Here is a 24,220-nt window from a genome sequence, read left to right as displayed (position 1 = left end):
CAGACAGGGTGAGTGAGTGTAAGACGGAAAGTTAATGGGCAGCTTTAGGAGGTAATGGACTGTAGATCCCCTGCGGTCTGACGGCTGTCCCATTCAACCTGTGTACTTTAGGCATTGTGTTCTCCACTGTATATTCAATTTCCAGATGCTCCCATGCCCACGGGCTTTTGCACAAGAGCGCGGAGCAGCTCTCACAACCATCAAAGGCAGTGTGGCAGTTTAGTTTCAACTTGAAGGAATTATTTGACATGTCAGGTTGAATTTTTGTATTTTTTTTTCAATTAACTGGTTTAGTTTTATGATTTGAAGCATAATGAGACGTTTTGAGAAACACACATGAGGATGGCTTTGTAGATCTTGTGCACTCTCATTTCTAAATGAAGAAAAGGAAGAAACAGAGATTATGGGTTCATCCGATTCTCATGAGAAGAAGCAGCAACAGGGAGAACTTGATGGTTTGATCCAGGAGTTGAAGCTGTATCACAACTGCTGTACACATTTTAGGATGTCAGTTTGAGCTCTTGTTGGCAGAGTTAGGGCCTATCTGAGGAGGCAGAGAAATAATTACAGAGAGCCGAATGATATAGAGCATTTCCATATAATCGTGCACTCGACATCAATGCAAAGTTTGAGCTATAAGTGCACTTGTTCCCAAAGGCAGTGATCTCATTGGTCAGATCTGTTTATTTGGATCGCAAAAAAATCAGAAAAGTGAAGTTTGATCCAAAAAATTTTTTCACACATGAAATATTCGCATTAATTTTTCGCTTCTGGCGTGTAAAGGCCTCAGCATGGTGAAAAGCTCAAAGACTAAAGCAGGCTAAGAGCTCTTTGTTTACATGGACAAATGGATTGCAACAAGATAAACGAACAGTAAAAAATATTGGCTTTGCTGTTTTAAACACGGGTATCCACCCAGAATTTCGCAATCCTGCAACCGTAAATTACTGTAATGCAAACTTGCACCCTGCAGTTGATATTGATAATACCTCAGTGAGCTTCTGTGTGTGCGAGTGCGTGTTTGAAGTGTGGGTGGTCATGCATTTACGCATGCAAAGCCATGTGGCTTTATTTGCAGAAGAACAGGTTAGGGTGTTTATGTATCTTCAAATGCTGGCCAAGAAGAGCTTGTGCTTTTTAGCATTCTAAATATTAAAGCTACGTTTTTACTGACTATGTATAGTAGAACTCATTCTTCATATGACCAAGCAAACCCGATAATAAAGAGGCGCACACGCACGCAGACAAACACGCTGCATCCTTAAGTTGCAGGTGGGACCGAAACCACAGCAGTCTACAGCATATCCGCACTCTGTGGTTACTGCTCGTACACATAACCGCTTTGCACAGTTCTATTTCTATATGTTAGAAAACAAATTCAGATATTGTGGTCAGCCACCAGCAGCCTGCTACCTGTGCATATTCATCTCTGTAGTAACCCATCAAACATGTCAACTGCCGGAGTTACCGCTATCATATTTCACCTGACAGGGAAGCAGCTGGTCCCTGTGTAGACATGTGAAAAACAAGAGTTTTTGCAGGACTCTGTGCAGTCTTCAGTGACCCGAATGCCTGCAAACCTCCTCGGCCTGAAGCAATGTTGTAAAGCAGAGTGGACCAAAACTCCTCCACAGCAATGTGAGACTGATGAAGTCTCACAGAAAATAATTACTTGCTGCTAAAGATCATTCTACAAGCTGTTGAATCACTGGGATACTTAGTTTGTCACAGCACTGCATGTATCCTATTTTTATTAACTTAACTTAAACTATATGTTGAGGACACGTAAGCAAAAAAAATATTTGTAATTGTTGCTTTGTCTCATTATTCATTATGGAATTCCTTCCTCAGATTAGCTATATCCTGATACAACAACATGCAGAGATCATTTGGCATTTAATTTCCCCACTCAGTGCGATTAAACTGGCAGCAGAGAGCTTTGTTTTGGGGCGACTTGAGAAGTATCTTGTAGCACACTTTAGGGGGGATTTAACAGTAAAACTCTTTTTTTTTTTTTTTAAACAGCAAATCTGCTGTGACTGCAGTGGTGGGGATTGTCCTTAATTAGCCCAAACATTAACTGCGTTTCAGCTCACTAGCTTAAAGTGAGCAAAAAAAGGGGGTCAGAAAGAGAGGAACAAGGAAGCGCACAGTGACAATACGTGTTAAGCAATCAGCATTAAAGCGTAATTACAAAGAAAAAAAATCACCTGTGTCATATCACTCACTGATTTTTATCTTTACTTCACCAGAAACGCATCTGTAAGGTTTGATTAACAGCCATATGTGCGTCTTGTTTGTCAGCGCGTGGGGAAGGAGCACGTAACAGGTCATCATGGGAAGGGCCGCGAGCCAAGGCAAACAGTATTACAGTGTACTCTGTTGTCACCCACTCTGTCTCGACATGTCTGCTTTATTACGTTTACCTGGTATTTTGGATCCAAGATGTAAAAGTTTTCTGTCATAATTTCCATCTCTTGCTTTATAACTGATTTTTGTCCCCTTTCAATTAATTTTTTTTTCCTTCTTTAACCAGAACAGGTCCTGCCAGCAAACGTTTCTCCCACGTCAACCAAACATAATGAACGATTGTTTCTTTTTTTTCAATAGCATGAATAATACTATGCACAAACACACACCTGCTTTTGTTCAGGGTTTCCTGCAAGTAGTAGATCAGAACTGAATGCCATTTAGGAGCCGAATGTTGGGTGTTTTGATATTTTGAAATGTTTTTGCTCCTCATGAATTTGAGGGGAACGCATGTTGCCGCTTATCTCCTTGTTTTTATGTTTAAGCTACTAAGCGACTTTGGTGTCATTTGGGAAGCCGGGAAGCTCTGCTGGCTGGTTTTCAGTATACTTTGAATTAATTATTGGAGAAATGACCTGAAGATGAATCGGGAATGCCCACTACTCTAAATTGCCTAAAAAGACAACAACAAAAGTTTCGTTATATCATTTGAGTGTTTCATTAATCAGGCAGGTTTATTCTTGACAAAGCTCCTGTCATGTTGTCTTCTATGTTGGCTGTCTGCCCTTTCTCACAGACTCAGACGTGAGTCAGGTACATACACCTGTCTGAGGGTGGGGGTATGTGCAGGTCTTTAAAACAACAGACATTTTGCACAATACTTCAACTCCTTTTTTTGCCTTTAAACTTTTCCTCTCTCGTACTTTTGGCCTCCCATTCCACCCATCCCACAGATGACCACGTTTTGACCCTGGTATTTTCTCAGTCTGGTGCACAATCACTCGTCCTTCTCCCCATTCTTCCCGTCCCACTCTTCTCTGTCTCTCTGCCATGAACCGATTTCTCTCTCACTCCACACCTCTGTCTTTCTCTCCTGGATTTTAACCACTCGCTGCTCTCCTTTTATGTCTCTCTGTCCCCCCCTCCCTCAATCTTTCCCCTCTTCCTCCAGCTGTCGACCCTCAGTGTTATGCTGTTGTCTTTGAACTTCCACGTTGCTATCATTTTGCTCCCTCTCTCTCTGTCTCTCTGCCTATAAATAGCAGTTTCGTGGGCTGGAGGTGTTAGCAGCAGCAACAGCAGCGCATGATTCATATTTTCAGCTCTGCCTTTTTTATTTACCTTCAGCAGTGTCCTAACTAGACTCCTCACTGGCTCCTTCTCGTCTTCTATTTTTCCGCACTTCTCCTCGTTTCTTTACACATGAATGCATCTGGATCACGTTCAAATTGCTCTCATCCTGGTAAACTGTGCGAGCGTTTGCGCTTATGTGTGTGTTTTCCGTCAATACAGGTCTTGAACAATCATGCCCCCCATTCATCAGTCAGTCTCCCCTTTAAACTATGGCGTGACCTTCAACTCCTTAGTGCTCAACTTGGAAGTGGCTGCTTTTGTTGTCGGGAAGCTGGATTTATGAATGTTTTAGAATGTGCAAACAAGTCAAATTTTAGGCATGGAGTGGGACAGAGTCTGTTTACTTCTGAGGAAAGTTTGTTTCTTTCACCTTCCAAAGAAAGCAAACACCGATATATAGCAGAACAGTAGGTCACTGAAAACCAATTCATAAGGTGATGTGTGCTGCAGAGTTAGGTCCATTAGTACCAGCTGATGCAACAGGAGGGTAAATGGCAGTACAGCAGCGGTCCCCAACCCCCGGGCCTCGGACCGGTACCGGTTCGTGAGTCGTTTGGTACCGGGCTGCGAGAGTTGAGGCTCAGGTGTGAAATGCTTGGTTTTCAGGGTTTTTATCGGTTTTCAGCGTTATTTTGTCATTTTTATCGTTAACTCGGTTTTCCTGGGTCTTTTCACGTGTGTTATGAATAAATCTTCTTTTTTTTCGGTACCGGTACTAGTTTTATTTTGTTGTATTTATCCGCGACACGTTAAAGGCCAGTCCGTGAAAATATTGTTGGGCATAAACCGGTCCGTGGCGCAAAAAAGGTTGGGGACTGCTGCAGTACAGCACTGAAAAAGTTAGGAAACACCCTTCATTTCTTCTTATTTTGCTTCCAAGGAGCCAGACTTTTCTTTAAAAAAAATTTAAGTGGTCTTGAGTGAAGGTTCTCCAGGCCTTTTGAAGGTCTTTCAAAGTTCTTCTTTGTACATTTGCCACTTTTTCACCCACTCTCAGGACACTCTTTGTACCGGACCATTTTCTGAGGAATGTTTTTTTTTCTTTTTGTTTGCTAAGCCACTTAACACCGACCTATGAATCATTCCGGCATAAAAAGGTCTCCTTACTCAAGAGATGAACCAGTGTTGTTTCTACATATAACAGACAACTTATCAAAGATCCGATTCAGTTGCTGAAGCCTCATCAGAAATGGTCTCATTGCAAGCGTGATGGTCAAGAAGTAATGCCTAAGGAAGGGAAATGTGGAGAAAAGGCTGAGGTATGCCGAATTACACAAGAACTGCACTGATAATCAGTGGCAAAAGGTCTTATGAAGTTATGATTCAGAATTTGACATTTTTGGTTAAATTTTGGTAAATATGTACGGAGGAGTGACGAGAGATATAACAGTGAGCGTCCAAGCAGCCATCTGAAAAACACACTGGATGCTCTATCATGGTTTGGGACTACATTTCAGTGTTGTTGAGGGTCTTGTCAAAATTGATGAAAAGCATCAGATCTCGATCTGCCGTGCAATACTGTCTGGAAAGCATGACACGGATCTCAAACACACTGCCAGTAAGTTTCAAGCTTGTTAAAATTGTGCAAGTCCTGTTTTAGTCTTATGTGCTGTATTTCCATGTATGGTTGCACGCTTTAATAAATCGCTGCATGTATTTTCAATTCTCCCAGCGAAATATAAAGAAGTGAGGAATAACTCTAGACTTTTGCTTGGCATTTTTTTAATACCTAAAATAAGTCTAAGAAGCTTTCATCTCCAGATGTACTCTGTGATCACAGTACATCAGCGAGCGGCAGCTGGCTCATGGGAAACCTTTTCTGAAAGGGATGGAGTTTAAAATATTAAAAACAGATTTCTGTCACATTTTGACTAACAGCCTGAGAAATTACATGTGAAAACAGAGAAGATGAGCCACAGTAATACTGTTGGATTGCCTGAACAGGCAGCCGCTCTGTTCTTTAGAGCAGTAGTGTTTTTAAAACCAGCCTTTGGATATGTAAACCAAAGAGCATCTCTGGTACTCTGCCGTGATAGAAGACTCTTGTCCATTTTTGGTCATTTTGGGCCGCAACCAACACTTATCAATCAATTTATGCTGCTTTTATGCCACCGATTAAATGCTTTGAGATTTTATATTAATAATTTATAAAAGCCAGTGGGAAAGGCCTGTTCTAATCAATTATGCATTTATGTAACTGCAGTTCATACATTGCACTACACATACACTAACTGATGATTATTGTAATCATACTTTCATATAAAACCCCCCCCCCCCCCAAAACAAAACAGAACCCCCCCACCCCCCCCACCCAACATGGCACACACAAAGAGCTACACACTTAAACACATGTACAAACAGAGAGCACAATATGAGCATTCACACTCTGGCATGCTTGCAAACACACACATGCACCTACTCAAGGAGAGAGATTGAGGGTCCCATTGAGCACAGAGGCCCGGGGTCAGATTTTAGGGTCAGCGTTTGGGTCACTTGACGTGTCTGTCGGGGGAGACTTTCAGAGTGATGAAGGACTGGCAGAGCCAGAAGACAAACACAGAGGAAAACGCAAAGAGCGTGAATCATATTTGACGATCTGTGCTGACTGTGAGCGCGCATGCCGATGCCTCATCAATTATCTTCATCACCATCTGACCCCAGAGTGGTTCGGGAAATGGTTTGGTTTTCAGTGACAGATGAGTGTTTTTGTGTTCGCTAATCCACGCTAGTCTGTTCCATCATTTGCATGTTCTGTTAAAACGGTTGATTCTCTGTGTTTTTGTGCGTGTCCTGCTTCTGCTTTGTCATCTGCCTTTTTCTGTTTTAACAACACCGTCTCTTCCTTCAGAGAGATTATGCTTTCGGCTCATTCCCACAACACAAACCCGCCTGTTGAGATCGCCACCAGTGACGCCTATTGGGTAGATGCCTTGTGTATGATTGATACTAAATAAATAACTGACAGTTGATAAGCTCTCTTTCAGATATGTGAAGACCTGTCAGACACGTGTGCATTTGCACCACAGGTTCTTTAGCGTTTGAAGAAGTATTTTTATGCGTATTGAAATAAACCTAGATAATAACCATGTACCCTACAGAGTTTCAATAGCAGCTGTCAATAAATTATGTCAACACAGCAGGGGAAGTTTTAATGGTACAAGATTTATGCAGTTTGCTCATACTCCTCTGCATTGTTCATCAATCAAGTTTGCAGTCAACAAGTAATACTGCCACATGAAACCTGTGACTAATGTTGATATCTAATGTAACTAGGAAGTTTTGCTTGGGCCCAGCTCTTCAGATCTGGGGGTATGGTTCCCTCTACACTCGCAGAAATAAGCTTTGAGTAGTAAAAATATCATAAGAAGAAGCTTGAGATGTTCTAGATATCGCAATGTGTGGCACGTGTCGCTCCTCGGGTGGGACAGTGCGGCCGGGCGAGGTTTTGCATTCCCTGCTCAGCGGGGGAACCATGACAGTAACGTTTCCAGATGGCGGGGGTTCAAGCAGCAAAGTAGGCCCACAAGTTTAATCCCCCGTACCCGTGATACACTAAGAGATCTGTTTGTGGATGTCAGTATCTCTAGTCTGACACGATATTTTCACAAATGCCAGTTAAGTTCTTCATACAGCGAGACCATGTCTGAACATGTCTGAACATGTCTGTGACAAATGCGTGGGTGTTGGTCGGGTTTTTATCAGAAAAATTAATGATTTACTCTGGATTGCACGCCGCAACATTCACGAACAGCGATGCTGCTTCACATGTCGGCACGGCACTTGTTACAGGCAGGTGTGGGGAGTCGTTTTGAAGTTATGGTTCACCGCTCACCAGTCATCACATAAAGGGTCATATGTGTCAAAACGCTGCTTGAACAGACAGCTTGTTATGGCCAAGCTGTCTTATCACAAACCAAATGGATTTATCAATGCAAACATCCTGGCTGTGCAGCACTTCCTTTAGCGTGCATCCATACATGTTATGTGTGCGCTGCACTGTGTATGAATTCATGTTTGGCTCGTGCTCTGTTTTTGCCCGACTGGAACTTTCTTACCTACTTTTTTCTCCTCTCTGACTTCAACCCTGTTTTTCTGACCTCTATTAAACCTCCAGCAGCTGATGTAACGTGTGTGTATGTGCGCACGCGCTCATGCTCTTTTGTTTTTATCTCAGCCAGCGAGTCTAGAAGAGGGATTTCTGTTGGCAGCGCGCTCCTATTGCTTTTCTGCTCATTCAGTTCGAGCATATGTAATCTAAATGGACGAAAAAATGCATACGTGATTAAAATACAGCTAAACATTTGTTTCCAATGTGCATGTTTTATATATGCATCTGGTTATTTTCAATTTATGTTCGTAATGTACTTAATATTCTGTTACACTGTTAAGATTTTTATGATATATACTTTTACTTTTTACCACATTGTCATATATAATGAGTCTAATAAGCAGCACTTGGGTTTTCTTTAAATTCTTAGTTATTTATGGCAGCCCATTCTTACATATCCCACCTGTTAAAGTAGTTAAAAGGGCCAGGAAATAGTGAGTTATACTCCTGCACACTGCTAGCTAATGAGTTCATAGCTGGCCAAGAAACAAAATGCAGTTGTTCAAATGCATTTTGCAAAGTCTTTCCAAGATATGGTCTCCTGCTCACCCCATATCATCTTCATAAATAAATACATCCATATTTTCTTGCTTTTTTGACTAGAATAGAGGAAAGAATAGACAAGAGGAGAATTAGTGCCCCTTACACCTTAATCTGACCCTTATTTCTATTTTAGGCTACAATTGTTCTACCCCAGGCTTGAAAATCATATTGTCATAGCTTATTGTTGTCATTGTTTCAAAGGAAGAAGGTTGGACATCTCTCATACTGCGCAGAATTCAGGTTACAGACACAGTGAAAGTTTCTTTTACAGTTACAGCGCTTTTACCACTCAGTGGTGATAAAAGCTGGTTTATTCTACAGCTCTTTGTAAAGCTAATTGTAGCCAGATGCACCTTATGATTAATTATAGTGTTTCCTTTCAGAGGCAGCAGAGCTGTACATTATTGTAATTATTCGGTTTCTCGCCACATAACAGAAGAGTCTGACAACCATCGCAGCAAAAAGAAGCAGCTGAAATAACAGGCTAACTTTTTTACTATAGGCTGGGACCCAAAGTGATTCACGAGATGCTCCTCTGGGATAATAAAGTAGTTAGTTAGGTGAAGTAAAATGTGTTGTCTTGGGCAAAAAAAAGGAAGCACTTCATTGCAAACACACATGGAAATATAACAAGCTTTAGAGTTCGTATTTGGTATGACCAACTTCAGGGCTCGCAAAATTTCAAAATCCCTGGTAGCCCTTCGGGCAGGGACTCTTCAGTTTTTGGTAGCCCAAAATAAATTTAAGTAGCCCGAATAAAGAAGAGATCAATTTTTTGATTGATGTTTTGTTTCCTGCTTTGTTTCCTTTACAATATTACACATTATAGTATAATGTTGTAACAGAAACAAAACATTAATCAAAAAATTGTTGAAACACAAATTACAACATTGTATAAAAATTACAATCATCAACTCAAATATTTGGTTCTAATTGAACAGAAATTTCTATGAACTTGTAAGAACTGTGTAGGACATGAATCAGTCTGTGTCAGATCCTGAATCTGAAATTTCCACTGAAGTCACGGGTAAGAGGCAAGTGGAACCAAGATCGAGGCCATTTGCTCTTTGAAGTTTGCAAAGACTGCTACATTGTGCCAGTGGTAGTTCACTCTTTGCAACATAGTAGCTGTTCTATTTGCAATTGGTGTTTGTTCTGGGAAAGATATTGCAAATTGAGCAATAATGCATTTCTTGCATTTCTCATGGGTTCTAATGGGGGCCTTTCTTAAAATTACTGGTCCCAGTAACAAAGGCGCTTGTCGACAGAAATGGAGGGAAAACCAACAACACAGCCGGCAGAACATTATGTTATTTACACGGGTGCACATAAGTGGTCCGCATGTGCGCATTCGCTGTCAAAATAAAAGACGCGCAGCAGATAAGAAGTTGCAGCGCGCGTTTGCGTCCATATAAAAGGCTGTTTTTGTCCTAGAGTGGGATTTTCACGGCACATTCTGCACCACATCTCTGTGCGTTCATCATTTGTTTGAAGCCAGCTCACCTCCTGCAACCACTTGTTGGTACGCAGGAGGTGAATACGCTTCTTTTGTGGTTCGGACTCCTTCTGACATTTCTTTGGAGGTGGAGGAACACCAAAGTAATTGCTTAAAGGAGCTTCTTCGACATCTTTAAGAGTTCTAAACAAATGTCTGTCCTCCTCCACAAAATCTTATTATCAAACACGCGTTGCAACTTCTTATCTTGTGCGCGTCTTTTATTTTGACAGCGAATGCGCACCTGCGGACCACTTATGTGCAGCCCTGGTTGCGCGATCAACCTCTCACATGTTTAAGCTGCGGGAGATTTCACTTGTCATGTTTGCATAGTAAGCTAACGATTGATAAGACGATGTCAGAGGAATTGGTGCGCAAATTATCGTCACTCACCAATCAGTGCTGTCGCTCTCTATACACAGTTCACGCGATTGCAAAGTGAAAGCAAAAAACAAGCGCAAATTCAAACGCGATTTCAATATGTCACATATTGACAGTGGCTCACCGATGCCAATTAACAATTAATTATATAATTACCCAGCTACATTTCCGAAAGGATGCAAAAGCATTGACATATATTTTTCCTTCCTATGACAGCCCAACGGGCAGGGCAGAGATAGATTTTGGTAGCCCGACTGGAAAAATCGCTAGCCCCGGGACGTTGGGCTAGCGATTTTGCGAGCCCTGAACTTTATTCTTCAACTTAGCCTGAACTCTCTTAGGTAAACTTTGTCATTTCTTTAAGTAGTCTTCAGGAATAGTTCTCTAGGCTTCTTTGTGAAGGACATTCAAAGCTCTTCTTTGTGTGTTTGTTACCTTTTGTGCCTGCCGTTCTCTGTTAGCATGATCCCCTGCGTCCATAATATTGAGGTCCAGGCTCTGAGACTAATCTATGACTGACATTTTTCCATTATGTGTTTTTCTATCCAGATATGCTTTAAACTGCAGTGTTTGGAGTCATTGTTCTACTAATCAATAAAGCTGTTTGCAATCACATATTTTCCAGAACTTGTTGCATTGTGGTTAAAAACCCCAAACTACTTTGCTGCATTCATAATTCCACCGATTTTGACAGGATCCCCAACACCACTGGCTAAAATACAGCTCCACCCATGACAGATGGCTGTAAAAACGCTATGTTGTAGCTCTATCCTGACCTCCTCCATACATATTGATGACAATTAGAACCAAAACTTTTATATTTTGAGTGATCACTCCATAGGACCTGTTGCCACAGATTTTCAATCCTGTTCTTGTGTAATGTACAAAGCTCAGCCTTTCTTAGTGTGTCATTTCCTTAAGAATGGCTCCTTGACAGCCACCTTCCATTCAGGCTCCAGTAAGGAAATCAACCAAAGGACCAGATCCACCTCTCATGTCCTGTATCATTAAGAAATATGCATCATGTACTATATATAGTTGTTTTTAGTCCTGAAAACTCTTCTTTTGTTCTTCACTTGTACAGTTTCCTCAAATTTTTAAAGGGCAAACTGCACATCATGTAGTGATATGTCAAGTTTTCAGCTAATAGCGCTCTATCATTCTCAGAGCACATGTGTGATTCTAGACTTGAGCACTAGCATCAAATAACAGTATTTTATTATTTATTTTATTATTTTATTGTTTATTTTATTTATTTATTGTATTTTAGATTCTTCCACCAGTTTGAGTCCCTTCTTTGCTCCAGTTCATTTGAATCGGGGTCAGTACAAGTGCTGAAATTCAGTACTTGTACTTGTTTGTACTGTAATGTTAGTGATACTTACAGGTTACATGCACACTGTTGTTCATAGTCTGGCTGTGGAAATTTGGAAAAGAACAGTTAGGATCATTCTATTGGTAAAAACCTTCTCAACTTTCTTAATTAGAATAAAAAAATACATTAAGAGCTTGCTCTGGGCTTCAGAGGGGAAAAAAGGAAACATTTCCAGCTTTAAAAATGAAGCTATTTCATGCCTCATTATTTTAAACAATGTTAGCCTGAGCAGAGGTAAGAACTACTGATTCTGGCTGTCGCTCTATGAATAAACCTTTTTCTCCTTTTGCAAAAGTGTCTTTGTTAAACTTTTAACCGGGGTTATCTCGGTATAATAGTTCACTTTAGGAAAAGTTTGTTATATTGTGTGCGAATTTTTGTAGTAGTCTCATTAACGAGGCCTCGCTGCCATTATTACACTTATCTATCCCGAGAATGAGACTCATTATGAAGTTATACAAGTTTGCTTTTGTCTCAATTGACAGCTCATTATATGCACGTCTTCCCTCCCACTCTTCTCGTCTCTGCAAATCCAGCACGTCCTCTCGTTCTTTCCTGTTATTATCTTCCCTTCATCCTACTTCTCCTCTTTCTCTTCTCTTGATCATCCTTAAAACCTCCGTCTCCTCCTCCCGCTTTTCTCTCCTCTTCCGTTCCTCATCTGCTCTTCTGCTCTGCTCCCATCAGCCCTCCTTCTCTATACTCCGCCCCCTTTTCTTTCCCTTTAATTTCCCCGTTCCTCTCTACATCTTAGCACTTTTGAATGCCTTCCCACTTCTCTCTCCTCTAATTCTTACTAAATAACAACCGAATCGAAACCAGAAAAACAGTGTTTTCATGCATCAACAACATCTGCGGCACGGCCCTCATTTTGCTTGACAAAGGCAGCGTGTTTTTCTAGTTGATGTAAGCGTTAGACTGACTCAGGCCTTGTGACATTGACATCTCTGTCTCTCACCGAGGCTTTAGAGAGACAGACAGGCACCTCTGCAGTAACCCTACACCATGAGTGTGTGTTTGTGTGTGTGCGCACGTTCACACAGTTATTGCATCATTGTCATATAATCCAATCTCCATTTCTGCCTCTCTAGACTTTTCCCCATCTCTCGCATCTTTTGTTTTCACAGTTGGCTGGATTGTAGCTGTCAAGGAAAGCGCACTGTTTTTGAAATCTTTTATTTATTTTGGACTTCACAGTCTTGTCCAATTTCCTTGTTCCCTGAGAAACGTTATTATCCCAAACGTGTACAAACGCTGCTTTTCACTGTATGGAATATCTCTGCATTGTGTGTTGTCCCAACAGGAAACACTTCGGAGGACAAATATGCCCATTTCCTCTTCCCGTAACCTCACTTCCATCCTTGCTTCTGCTGTCACGCCTCTTCCTCGCTGCCTGCTTTGTTTGTCGTGTGCGCTCGTTTTCAGCGCGTTTGCATCTATAAACGTATAAAAGGAAAAAGGAAAGGGTGCGAAAACTCAAGAAAGATGGGTGTCTTCTTAAACATTCACGAGTGTTTAAATCAGTTTGATTCAAATCAAACGTCTGCGTGTGTGCATCTCAGAGGGCTACTTGAAGAAAGTACAAGAAAAACTAGGCTAATGTCTTGTAAGACCGTGCACTTTGGCAGTAACGGACTCACATCTGGAACAAATTAACCCTCAAACCTGCATGTAAGAAAACCACAGTCACTCGTCAGACAGGCCCACAGAGAAACGCACATAAACACACACGCACATGCACGCACGCATAAACATGAACGCTTGGCTGCAGGTCATACTGGATCTCGTCCAGTTGTCTCTCACAGATTACTTCAGTTTTTATTGCATGGCTCTATCGGTAGCCTGTATCTGTTCAACTTCTCTGGTTACCCCGGTCAAGGATGGAGCCTAAATGGGTTGCTCTGCCTCGCTTTAACCAACCAGCTGCAAAGGAAATATGGGCCATTGCTAAGTGAGGAAAAGGACAGAAAAGGGGGGGAAATGCAGATGTTCTTTTGCATTCACTTCCACTTCCAGCCGTTTCTTTTGTCTCATTTCCTCACATCTCTTTTCCCACTCTCTCTCTGTGTTTACATGAGCTAATGCTCCTTTTATGTTTATTGTATAGAAGAGAGTTGTGAAGTGGTGTGTGTGAGTGCGTTTGTGTATTTATGCACACATGCATATGGTTTCTTCTCCGGCTGTGCATTTCCTTTAGTAGTTCTTTGTGTGCATGTGTGCGCCTTCAGTGTTTCTGTTAATCTGTTGACAGCCTTGCAGGCTTTTGGAGGAGTCTGAAACGGCACAAACACATCATTGACATAGTGTGTAGTGTCCTACGAGTCGGTGTGCGTTTGTGCTGCAGCAACACTATATTCATGTAAACACCCTGTCGGTTCCTCTGACTAAAGTGGTTGTTAGACTGACAGAGCATAAATACTGAGCTCTTTAAATATTCAGCGCACAGTTTTAAGTACACGCTTTTACTCTCCTCTCTGTTTGTGACCTAAAATTATGATTTATGTAAAAACAAAACAACTAGGATGCTTCTAAAAAATAAGGGGAGCCCACAAAAGTAGAAGATAGTATCAGGTCATCCATGTGGCCTGTTGGTGCATGGCACCAGTGTGATTCCAGTACTATCCTACAGTCAGTTTGTGTCGGTGAAAAGGAAACATCTGTAAAAAAGTGTAAAATCTAGAAATTCTAAAGTAACAAAGAGGTGAACGTGGCAAACCTTGAAGAGGTTGTCATCATATTAAGTCAAAAAATATTACCTAAAAATTCTTCTTGCCTTCATCTTTGTCTTTGATCATTGTTTGCTACGCGTCAGTAGAAGTGCTTGATGCTGTATGGCAGATAAATTGTAATAATTCCTGACTGGAGGTACTTATACTTGGGATACTTCTGCAGTTTCCAAGGGTGTGCATGAAGGATATGCTTTACTCATTAAAAACATCAATTCTGACACTACATTTGTAATAAAAAATAGAAAAATGTCAAGTAGTCGTGAACTAGGTAAGTTAATCCTTAAAATACATAGCTTAAAGAAATAAATAGTCAGTTGAAAGAAACAGGTAAATGTTTAGTGGACCTGTTAGGCTTTTCCTTGTTTTTTAGCATAGTCCAAGTCTGTGTAGCTACAGTCATTTAAAAAAAGACATTTAAAAGCAGTCTATGCAGTCCTGTGAAAAAAGTATGCTCGATTTAATAGCTTGTGGAACCAACTTTAGCAGCAATAACCTGAAGTAATCATTATATGTATGATACCCTTCCACCACCATATTTACACTTGTATGATGTGTTTGTGCTGAGGTGCTGTGTTTGATTTTTCCCAAATATGGTGCTGTCCATTATAGCAAAACATCTCCATTTTGGCCTCATCTCTCTAAAGGACATTAATCTAAAGGTTTGTTCAGATGCAAACCCTTTGACACACTTTATGACTGAAAAGTGGACTCTTATTATACTGGCCTGCATAAGACAAACATAATCAGAAAATAAGCACCAAGAAAAGTACATTTATCTTAACAAAAGCCTTCCAAACAAGATATACTTCTTTAGTCTTTTTCTAATCGTATGATTTAAATTGTGCTGTTTAAAGTTATTTCAAATTCCATCATATGAGCACATGTCAAACATGATAATTGGTGTTTCTACAGAGACCAGTAGAGCAAAGTCAGAAATCTTGTTTTGATGAAGTCTTTGAAGAAAATAAATCTAGCTAAGTTTTTACAGGCTTCCATTGGACTCTATTACATCTTATAAGTTGTGGCAATGTCATACTGTACTTGCTCACTTTCTAAATAAAGGAACTGTTTTTTTTAACCACATTATTTTCTAGCTGAATGCCTTAATAGGCCATCCTTTTTGTTTACTGCAGTGTGTTAAGACACACAAAGTGCTGTCATGTGATTGGAAGCTGATGGCTGCTGATCTTTAAAGTGAAACTGGAGAAGTGCTGAAGTTCAGCTTAGGCGTTAATAGTGGAGGCCTAGTTTTAATGGCGTGTAAAGTGATAGTCCTCACAGATTATGTCACAGATTTCTTTCTGGGACACTCTGAGTCCCTTCTCTAACGCTGACCCCAACCCTCTGTTATTATCGGCTACTGCGGCCACGGCGTAATGTGTCATTTACATGTTATAGAATCGAAGAATGGCACACACCAACGTACACAGCATATAAACACACAGACATGGATATTAGGTTTCTCGTAATGAACTCCTGCCGGTAGCATCTGTTGGTATTTTAGTGGGATTTAGAAGGGATTTTATTCATGATCCTTCCACAGTATATGGGATGTTTCCTCTTTCTTTAAAACTTCAGAGACTTTCACAGAAGCGCATGTTTTTGGTTTTTTCCCCTGGCATTGAACATACAACTCATTCAGTTGAAGGGACATTAAATAAGATTTAAAGGTCTGAGGAGTATACACTTCAGGATCATTTCCATTCTGTCTCATCTGTTTATGATGTGTTAACATGCACGTGGATTTCTGCTATATTAAGACTACTGCCTTTTAAACAGAAATAACCTATCGCTATATACACACAAATGCAACATACACATGCACACAAATAGGTAGAAAAGAGGCATGGGCTTCAAAAGCATTGTGACGTTCACGTCATACAGTACTGCTACACGAACACAAGTGATTATGCACTCTTGATCTGGCAAACTCATTTCAATGGCACAGAGGATCTATTATGCTGAATTAATAAACTAGCTTTGCATGATACTTGTTACAAAAAATCCACTTTTTAACAGATATCCTACTATGCAGACCCCAACTTCATTCTCTGAAACAACAGAATTTAGCTTTTGTCTCTTTAGCAGCGTCTTCTATCCGTAAAAGCCTGCTTCTTTTTGATTGGCCACCTTTGGGAAACCTGCTGAGGGGCGGCACTTAGTGTTTGGGAACTGTACTGTCTGTGCTGTATTGGTGTGCTTTGCCTAGAAGAGACGACGATGTAAAAAAGTAGAAAATTTTTACATACTGATGTAGCGTTCGACCCGATAAACATACGCTGGGGTGATTGTTTTGACAGCAAGGTTTTTTATTTAGAGATGTGGGTTTATTCACAGCCACTCCCGCTCTCCTCCGACTGTCACTGTCAACATAAAAAGACACACAATCAGTGTCGGAACCCAGCACACCTGTCGACCCCGCCCCTGTGCCACCCCGGGAGCTCACTGTGTCACCCCTCCTCTGCAGCTGGCCAGAGACCACACCCACGCCACAACTGAATATTATTTAGAGTGCATAAAAGTTTATAAATATTCAAAGACTGTTCGGTGTTTTCAAGGGAGACAGGATTCTGATCTTTGAACTCTCAGTACAGACAGCTTGTGTAGAATTAATTGGACCACCGCGTACTAAACTAATTACGAAATTAAAGGGAGCTTAAAATCTTCATATTTCGATTCTGTTTCCTTGAGTCTTCAACTCACGAACGGATGACACAAATTAAAAGAAAGGAAAAAACAAGCGATTTATTACAGCTAATGAAAATAAACATCTAAACCAAACAACAGCTTGTTCCCTACAGCAAAACTACTGTTTTCTTTCTTAATTCAAAACCCTTCCATTGTAGCCAGTGGTAACCTCTCCACTGTATCCCCCTATTTTTATTTTTTTTTTTTTCATGTGACTTCACTGGCTCTGTGTTTATGGTTTGAACAACAAAGGAACCCATTGTTGGTTGCTAATCATTTCATTTAAAACTATATTCAATGAATGCAGCTTTATAAGAGTCCTGCTTTATGCCTGTTGGCATTAGTGCGGTATTAGACTGTAAGCTTTGTTGTAAGAAATCATGTCCTGTAACTTGAGCATGTTCAAAGGGCGATGAATTGTGCCTCGCTCTTTGTTTTTAAGGCAGTCGAAATGCTGAATATCATTATTTATATCCTGTTTGGTCATCATGAAGCTGGCGTGTCAAAGTTTTACTCATTAGCTCCTGGAATTGGGATTATTCCAGGTATAATGAGATTCTTTGTTCATGGCATGCTGTTGCAGATTAACACTTTAGAGCGAAGAACTTTACACCAGAAGTTCGGCTCGTTATCCTCAGATTTCCTCTCATTAGCCTTGGATCAAGATTGGATCAAGTGACTGAATCGTAGAGGCTGATGTCAGAAGGGGGGGGGCATATTTAAAACCCATCCTGCTCTTAATCTGAGGGAATGTGTGAATGGAAAATGTGTAGGATAGTAAGGGAGTAAAAAAAATTGCCAAGGAAAAACACAGAGGAGACAGAGCAGGGGAGGGGAGATGAAGCATGACCAACAGAGCAAAGGGTAATGACTACACTGGCAGAGCGTGTGTGTGTGCCTGGCTGCACAGTGTACACCAACACAGAGAGTTGGGACAATAGTGCACAGTGAGTGGCAGGATGAGATGGCACCTATTGTTAACATTCATGAGCATACAGCATAGGCACACACAGCCGGAGGTCCCATGAATGGGTCTGTTTGTCTACGAATGAGATAAAGGAAAAAAAAAAAAACCCAGAACATCAGTGTGTGTTCCACCTGTAGGAGAAGGTAAACCGAACCATCATAAATCCCATAAATAACATTTCGCCCAGCAGAATATGTTCAGCGAACATCGTGTATCTCACCTCATTTTCTGCTGAACCCACTGCTTCTGCTGCACCGAGATAGCATTACAATACACACACGTGCACACATGGCCCTGGTTACTGCAATACGTAGAGCGGTGATTGAGGGGAAACCAAAAACCGCCGTAATATGAGGAAGGAAAGGGGGTCTCCGAGTGAGCCGAGCAAAAGCCGAGTGAGAGACCACAGTATATAACGCAAAGACAGGCGCTGTTTAGGTGTGAATGGCTTTTTGAAATGATCAGTCAGTCCCGACTTTCTCTGCCTTCTGTTTCGTCTCGTTTCATCCATTCTTATTCACAACAGATGCTCGTTCTCTGTTCCGCTCTCTCTCGCGCTCTCTTATGCTGGCTAACCATAACAAGCTGTGGTAAAGGTCTTGGTGAGGTTTGGTTTGTGTGCCTAAGTGAGGCATGTGGGACCTTTGTGCGCTCTTGTTTATTAGATGTGTAGGCGCGTGAGGGTATAATGGGGGTGGTGGGGGTATTCTTTGCAGGAGAATGTTTCCATACTGTGGGGGGTCTTAATGGAACGTACTGGCTCTTTTTCACGCACACACGATGAGGTCTTTAAAGTATCTAGACACGAACCAGCTCATTCACTCAGCTAAGGGGTAATTAGGATTTACATGTCCTTGTTTTCCTTTCTCGAGTTGCAACTTTCTTCAAAATTCGGGTCAGGACTCTAAGGTTTATTAGAAGAAATTCGAATGGGGTCAGCAACTCATTCGGGCGGATTTGGATCAAAAGTTTATTGCACGGTTAGGCTGCTTGAAGGGATTGCACGATTATAGCAAAAACACGATACTGTGTCGTGATAGAATTTGTTTTAATGAAAGCTTTTCTGTCTACATTAACCTGGGATGAGGCTGGATAGCTGCATGTAGCACACAACAGGAAACAGTCCACTTTAGTTGCGATCACACCTCTCGGAATGTGATTTAGGTGAACCTGGGTAGTTTATGCAGGATGCAGGACACACAGCGCCAGGGGCGTATTAGCTGGTCGCACATCAATGCATTCCAACATCACACTGATTTTTATGAGGAGGCTGGCAGGTCAAAGACTGTTTAATGTATAATGCAATCATTTGCATTCTCACGTGCATCTGTATCAGGTAATGCCAAGAAATGTCCAGGCTTGAAGTTCCGATATCGAAATTGCTTAGTACTTAGTACTCACCACTCGTATTAAAAACTTTTGACATGGATGCATCATCTGGTTTTAAAACAAAACATCTGTTAATGTTTTTAGCAGCATAAACTGGATCTAAGCACTCTGTTTCTCCGTATCTTGGACCCAGAGCCTACAGGAATCTGCCAATTTGCTCGTCATCGCAATATTTGGAACATAACTCTCAGGGTTCATTTGGCACACCGTGCAAAATCCCCTTTTTCTTTTAGTGTTTTAGTTTTTAGTGTTTAAATCCTAACCATGTACAATAATGTACTTTTTCATTTTACAGTTGCATCTTTATCATTTTGCTGATGAATTCTACAGTTTCCTGTAGTTTTCTACAGAAATTAGGGTTTCCTGTGATTACAGAGGTTGATTGGACAGTCTTGTGTCTGTTTTAGTTTTTGAAAGCATTGCTGGCCACTCACAAGCGCACACCATAAACGAACACACACTAAAAATCATGGTGTCCTGCAGGTATTTTTCCTCTGAATCAGGAACAGATTTTTCTTTAAATCACTGGGAAATACCCTGATCTCAATTCCCTGTAACACCTGGTAGGATCAGAAACTTTAACAGACATGTAACAGGTCTTGGCTGGTGAAACAGTTGAAGTTCCTGATGGTTTAGCATTTTCTCAACCAATTAAACTGTCAGAACATTGTCTTTCCCTTCTTTTCCGTATGTTTGTGTCCTTTTCATTAAAAAGAAAAACTTAATAAAATTGCTGTTATATAATGTAAAGCCTGAGAAACAGTTCTCATCGCGTAATTGTGTAATCATTTACGCTATATTTAGGCATCTGTTGTCCCCATGGGGATTAGCCACTTAAACAATATCCTGTAAGTTTGAAGAAGATACCACAAATTTACCAAGTCACGTCGTGCTTTCCTGGCTTTCGCGTTGTTTTCTTGTTCGGTCCATCTGGTGCTGCGTGTGTTGATCTCCTGTCGGGGTGCAACAGACCAGAGAGAAGCATATCACATGATCATAGTGTTAAAGCACAGAGGGATGTCCAGACTAAATTAGCCGATCAGAGGGTATCAGCTTGCAGCATCTCTGCAGGAAACTGCTTAATACTGTAACACTGCAGGTTGTGTTTCTGCCAGCCTGTCTGGACTGCCTTGGCTGTATGTGAGTGCATGTACTGTGCAAATAGGGCAGGCATACTTAGTGCTGTCACCTTATGCAGGGATGTGTATACGTGGCTTCTTTCAAGTTGTCAGATAGGCTAAGGGAACACAGTAAGATTACAATGCAGGGATTAGAGGGTGAGAAGTCCTTATGTTAAAAAGACCTGTACGTGTGTGTGTGTGAGTGTCAGATAAGAGGCTGCTGATTCCAGCGTGGAGGCGTGTCTCGCTTAAAAGCGCGTGTATGAGAATGAGAGAGAGAGAGATGTGGGTTTGAATGAAAAGTGAGGATATTTTTGAGTCTGACAAACTCGAGTCTCATGATGTTTTGAAGCATGGAGAGAAAAGAAGGGATAAAGAGAGGGAGAGAGAAAACATCCATCCCCAACAACATGACTAATGTGTCCCGGATCAAATTTATTCCTTAAATACCCGCATCCTACCACCAGCTTTGTTTTATTTTAAACGTGCTCTTCTTTTAGGTATAAATCCACTGTCTCTGAGTAGAGTGCTGGAGCCACTACTACTATGTGCATCAGAGATGTGTGTGTCCATTTATACACTAGAACGAAGAAGGAAACATTAATAATGGATTAGCAGCCCCATTAGACTTGCTGTCTGCTTTCTCAGGCCCATGTCTGTGGACACAAATGTGCACACATGCACTTGTGTTTTCATTACTTGAGAGAACATCATGTTGACTTGGATGCGTTTCCTGCAGACTAACTGTAACAATAACCACAGCGCCCTAAACCTGACCTTGAACCAAATCTTCACCTTATGCAGCACGTGTTACATGTAACACACTTGCTTATAATCTGGCTGTTTTTGCACATTTACGCGTGAGAAATGCGAGTACACACACACAGTGAGTGCATGAGTGAGTGATTAAGTCAATGAGTGAGTAAATCTTCTAATGCCCAGGGGGAGGTGTCTTAGCAGAGATATGAGTGGTCAGGGTCTTTTCTAAGTGCTGCTGGGAAATGGAATGCTGGCTTCCAGGCAGTCAGGTGACCTACGGCCATGGTGAGCGTGGAGTCATGTGATCATAATAGGAAAGAGATAATAGAAGAGCAAGGGGGTACAGTCAGCACTCACATGGATGCTTTGTGTGTCGATTGCTAATGGGCTATCGCGGGGCGAATGGTTGCTGCAGGATAAAGGGAAAAGATGTTACAGGCCATAAAACACTCACACCCTCCCTGACACACATTAATGCACTTCAGAAACACACGAAACCTTTCTGACATCCCCCTCTCCTCTCTCTCTCTCACTCTCGAAGTCATATGATATAGATGAAGCCCTGGGTTATACAATATGACAGTATGAGATCATCACCTCAGAGATTGTCCTAATCTCTGAAGGAGCTCACGAGATTTTCTAATAGCTTTATAACATTTCCGAACACTTGCTCATTGTGACCGAGCAGCGCTGAACTGTTTGAGCGTCTGTTTGTTTGTCAAAGCTGGTGGTCTAAACGCTTATAGTTTTTTTTTTCTTTATGAAAAATAATCCTATATACACACAATTTAACTGACTTCAGAACTACAATCATTATAAAATAAATTACTACCAAAGCTGGGGTCTTAGTAGTCTTATTATTGAGAAATTCATTTAAGGCCCTGAAGGTACCGCAAGTGGAGATTTATTCTTTTGGAAACACAAAAGGAACGAAGAAAATTCCCCCTCATATTTACACACAAGTGCTTGAAATGATCAAATATTGCATAAATGCATTTTATGATGGTAAATCACCATAAATTTTTATGGTGATTTACCATCAAATCTTGGACACCACTGTGTCCAAGGCTTTTTGGGGTGGTTTGTGGGGCTGTTATCAAATCAGACTGTGTACTGGAGCTTTAAAACCATTTGAATGATTGATGGCAAGTGTCTCGTCTGTCTCAGATGATTTTGCTAATGCGCTGGATGTTTTGTGTTGGGTCGGATTCATATTCAAATAGAGTACTAAAATAAAACAATACAAAGCTTAAAAAAAAGAAGAAGAGCAGATTAACAGCGTTTTATGAAAGACAGCGTTGATGTTTTGGACTGAAAAAATAAAAGAGTTGAATGATGTGCCCTCATTGGACCTCTTTTAAAAAGTGGTTGCCTTGGCGATAATCCCTGTAACATTATGGGAGTAGGTGTCTAAGCTCTGACGTCTATAGCCTCTAAACCACTGCCGTTTCTTATATTTTTAGACTGTATACTGTGGTGTCTGCACCTCGATGGAGTCGCAGCCCTGTGTGTCAATCCTGCTGCTCTTTCTGTGCTCATCTGTAAACCAATCTGTCAGTTCACTTTCCCATAATTTCATCCTCTAAAAGGGTCACCGGCGTTATGAAACGTCCTGGATGTGTCACCACTTCCTGTCAAAGCACAAATTTCTGTTTGTTCCACGTTAATTGGAGCACCTCTTTCATATTTGTTAAAATCCTTTTCCCAAATCTGGCTCAACTTGCTTGTAACTGCCAGACTTAATAATTTAGAGAAATTTAGACTTTTTTGGGCCTAAATCCTGTGAGTACTGAGGTGTCGTCACCTTATTTTATCGTCGTCAGGCAGCCGTGATTTTGTTTATTTTTGGGGAGCGATGTGCTGAATGTGTCAAATATGGTTAGACACAGAGCTGGTGAAGAGCGGTTCAAAACACACGCAGACAAAAGCAAATAATCACACAGATATTAAGCTTACCATTAGACATTCCCACTAAACTTGATAAACAAGCCTAGCACAATTTACTAAATAATATACTCCTTTAAATTGCAACAATTTTGTTTAGTTTTATTTTGTGAATATGCATTTGGCACTTTCTGTGGTGAGGTGAAAACCATAGCAGTCAGACGATCTGATTTGGTGGATTTGGTGACAGTGGGGTGGAAGAACTCCCTTTTAACAGGAAGTGACCTCCAGGATGACAGGAAGAGCCCAAAGAAGACAATAACAACAAAAAGACAGCACAGAGTGATGGTTCACTTGTTTATTAGTAAACTACTTAGGATTTTCCTGACATATTTGTCAGTGTACAGATGCACAAACGCGGGCATGCTTAAAGATTTTTACAGCAGGTCCCCTGCTAACATTGACTTTTGCGTTTTTATTGAGGTATCAGTGGTTGAGCTGGAATTCCTGTTAAAATGTGTGGAGGATGTTTCTGAGAAGCCAGTATTCCACAGGAGGGAGGAATGCAGACTGTGGCTTTTTTTTCTTTAGCTTGTTTTGGTCAACCTCCTACTGGGAGGCTGCTACCACTTCAGGTAAAGACAGCTGAAGCTTGGTGCAAGCGCTGTAGACTGCAATTCCCATTGGGAATAACATGATGACGTAGGTGGTGGAAGCCGAGGATTTGATGTGTGTTCATTATCAAGAAGCCGTTTACTGCAGCAGTTGAGTCCATTTTCACTTAGACAGCGATCTGGGGGGTTAGCGTCTTATGATTTTCTGGTTCTGGGTTTTCGGACAATGAACTTCTCTTTAAATCATCCTCTAAACCTGACGGTTTTATATTTCCCAATAAAATAGTCACTAGAGTAGCTTGTCAATTGGTTGAACACTGACTAATTTTGTTAATGTAGGATTGCTGGCAAAATTTCATGAACACATAAATGCAACACAGGTGTGAATATTAGCCTTTGGTTTGAAACAGAGTGCTTCACCAATAAATATCGCACACAGCTCAGGTCAAAAGAAGATCGAGTGTGGAGCTGTTCGTCACTCTGTCTAATGGATTTTTGTGGAGTCTTTGAGTTAAGATGAAAGGACACTTCTCTTTTATCCCTGTCCTTTACTAGTGTAATGCA

At 41.1% G+C, this 24,220-nt stretch overlaps 1 protein-coding gene across 7 annotated transcripts in view; it reads left to right on the top strand.

Annotated features, from left to right (window-relative positions):
* wnk1b (WNK lysine deficient protein kinase 1b) overlaps positions 1 to 24,220 on the top strand; it is a 97,565-nt gene that overhangs the window by 20,224 nt on the left and 53,121 nt on the right. The window lies entirely within an intron of this gene.

This window comes from Neolamprologus multifasciatus, chromosome 17 (genome assembly GCF_963576455.1).
Source record: "Neolamprologus multifasciatus chromosome 17, fNeoMul1.2, whole genome shotgun sequence".
NCBI lineage: Eukaryota > Metazoa > Chordata > Actinopteri > Cichliformes > Cichlidae > Neolamprologus > Neolamprologus multifasciatus.
The sequence above is the reverse complement of the archived record's forward strand: the minus strand, read 5'-3'. Positions and strand labels throughout refer to the sequence as shown.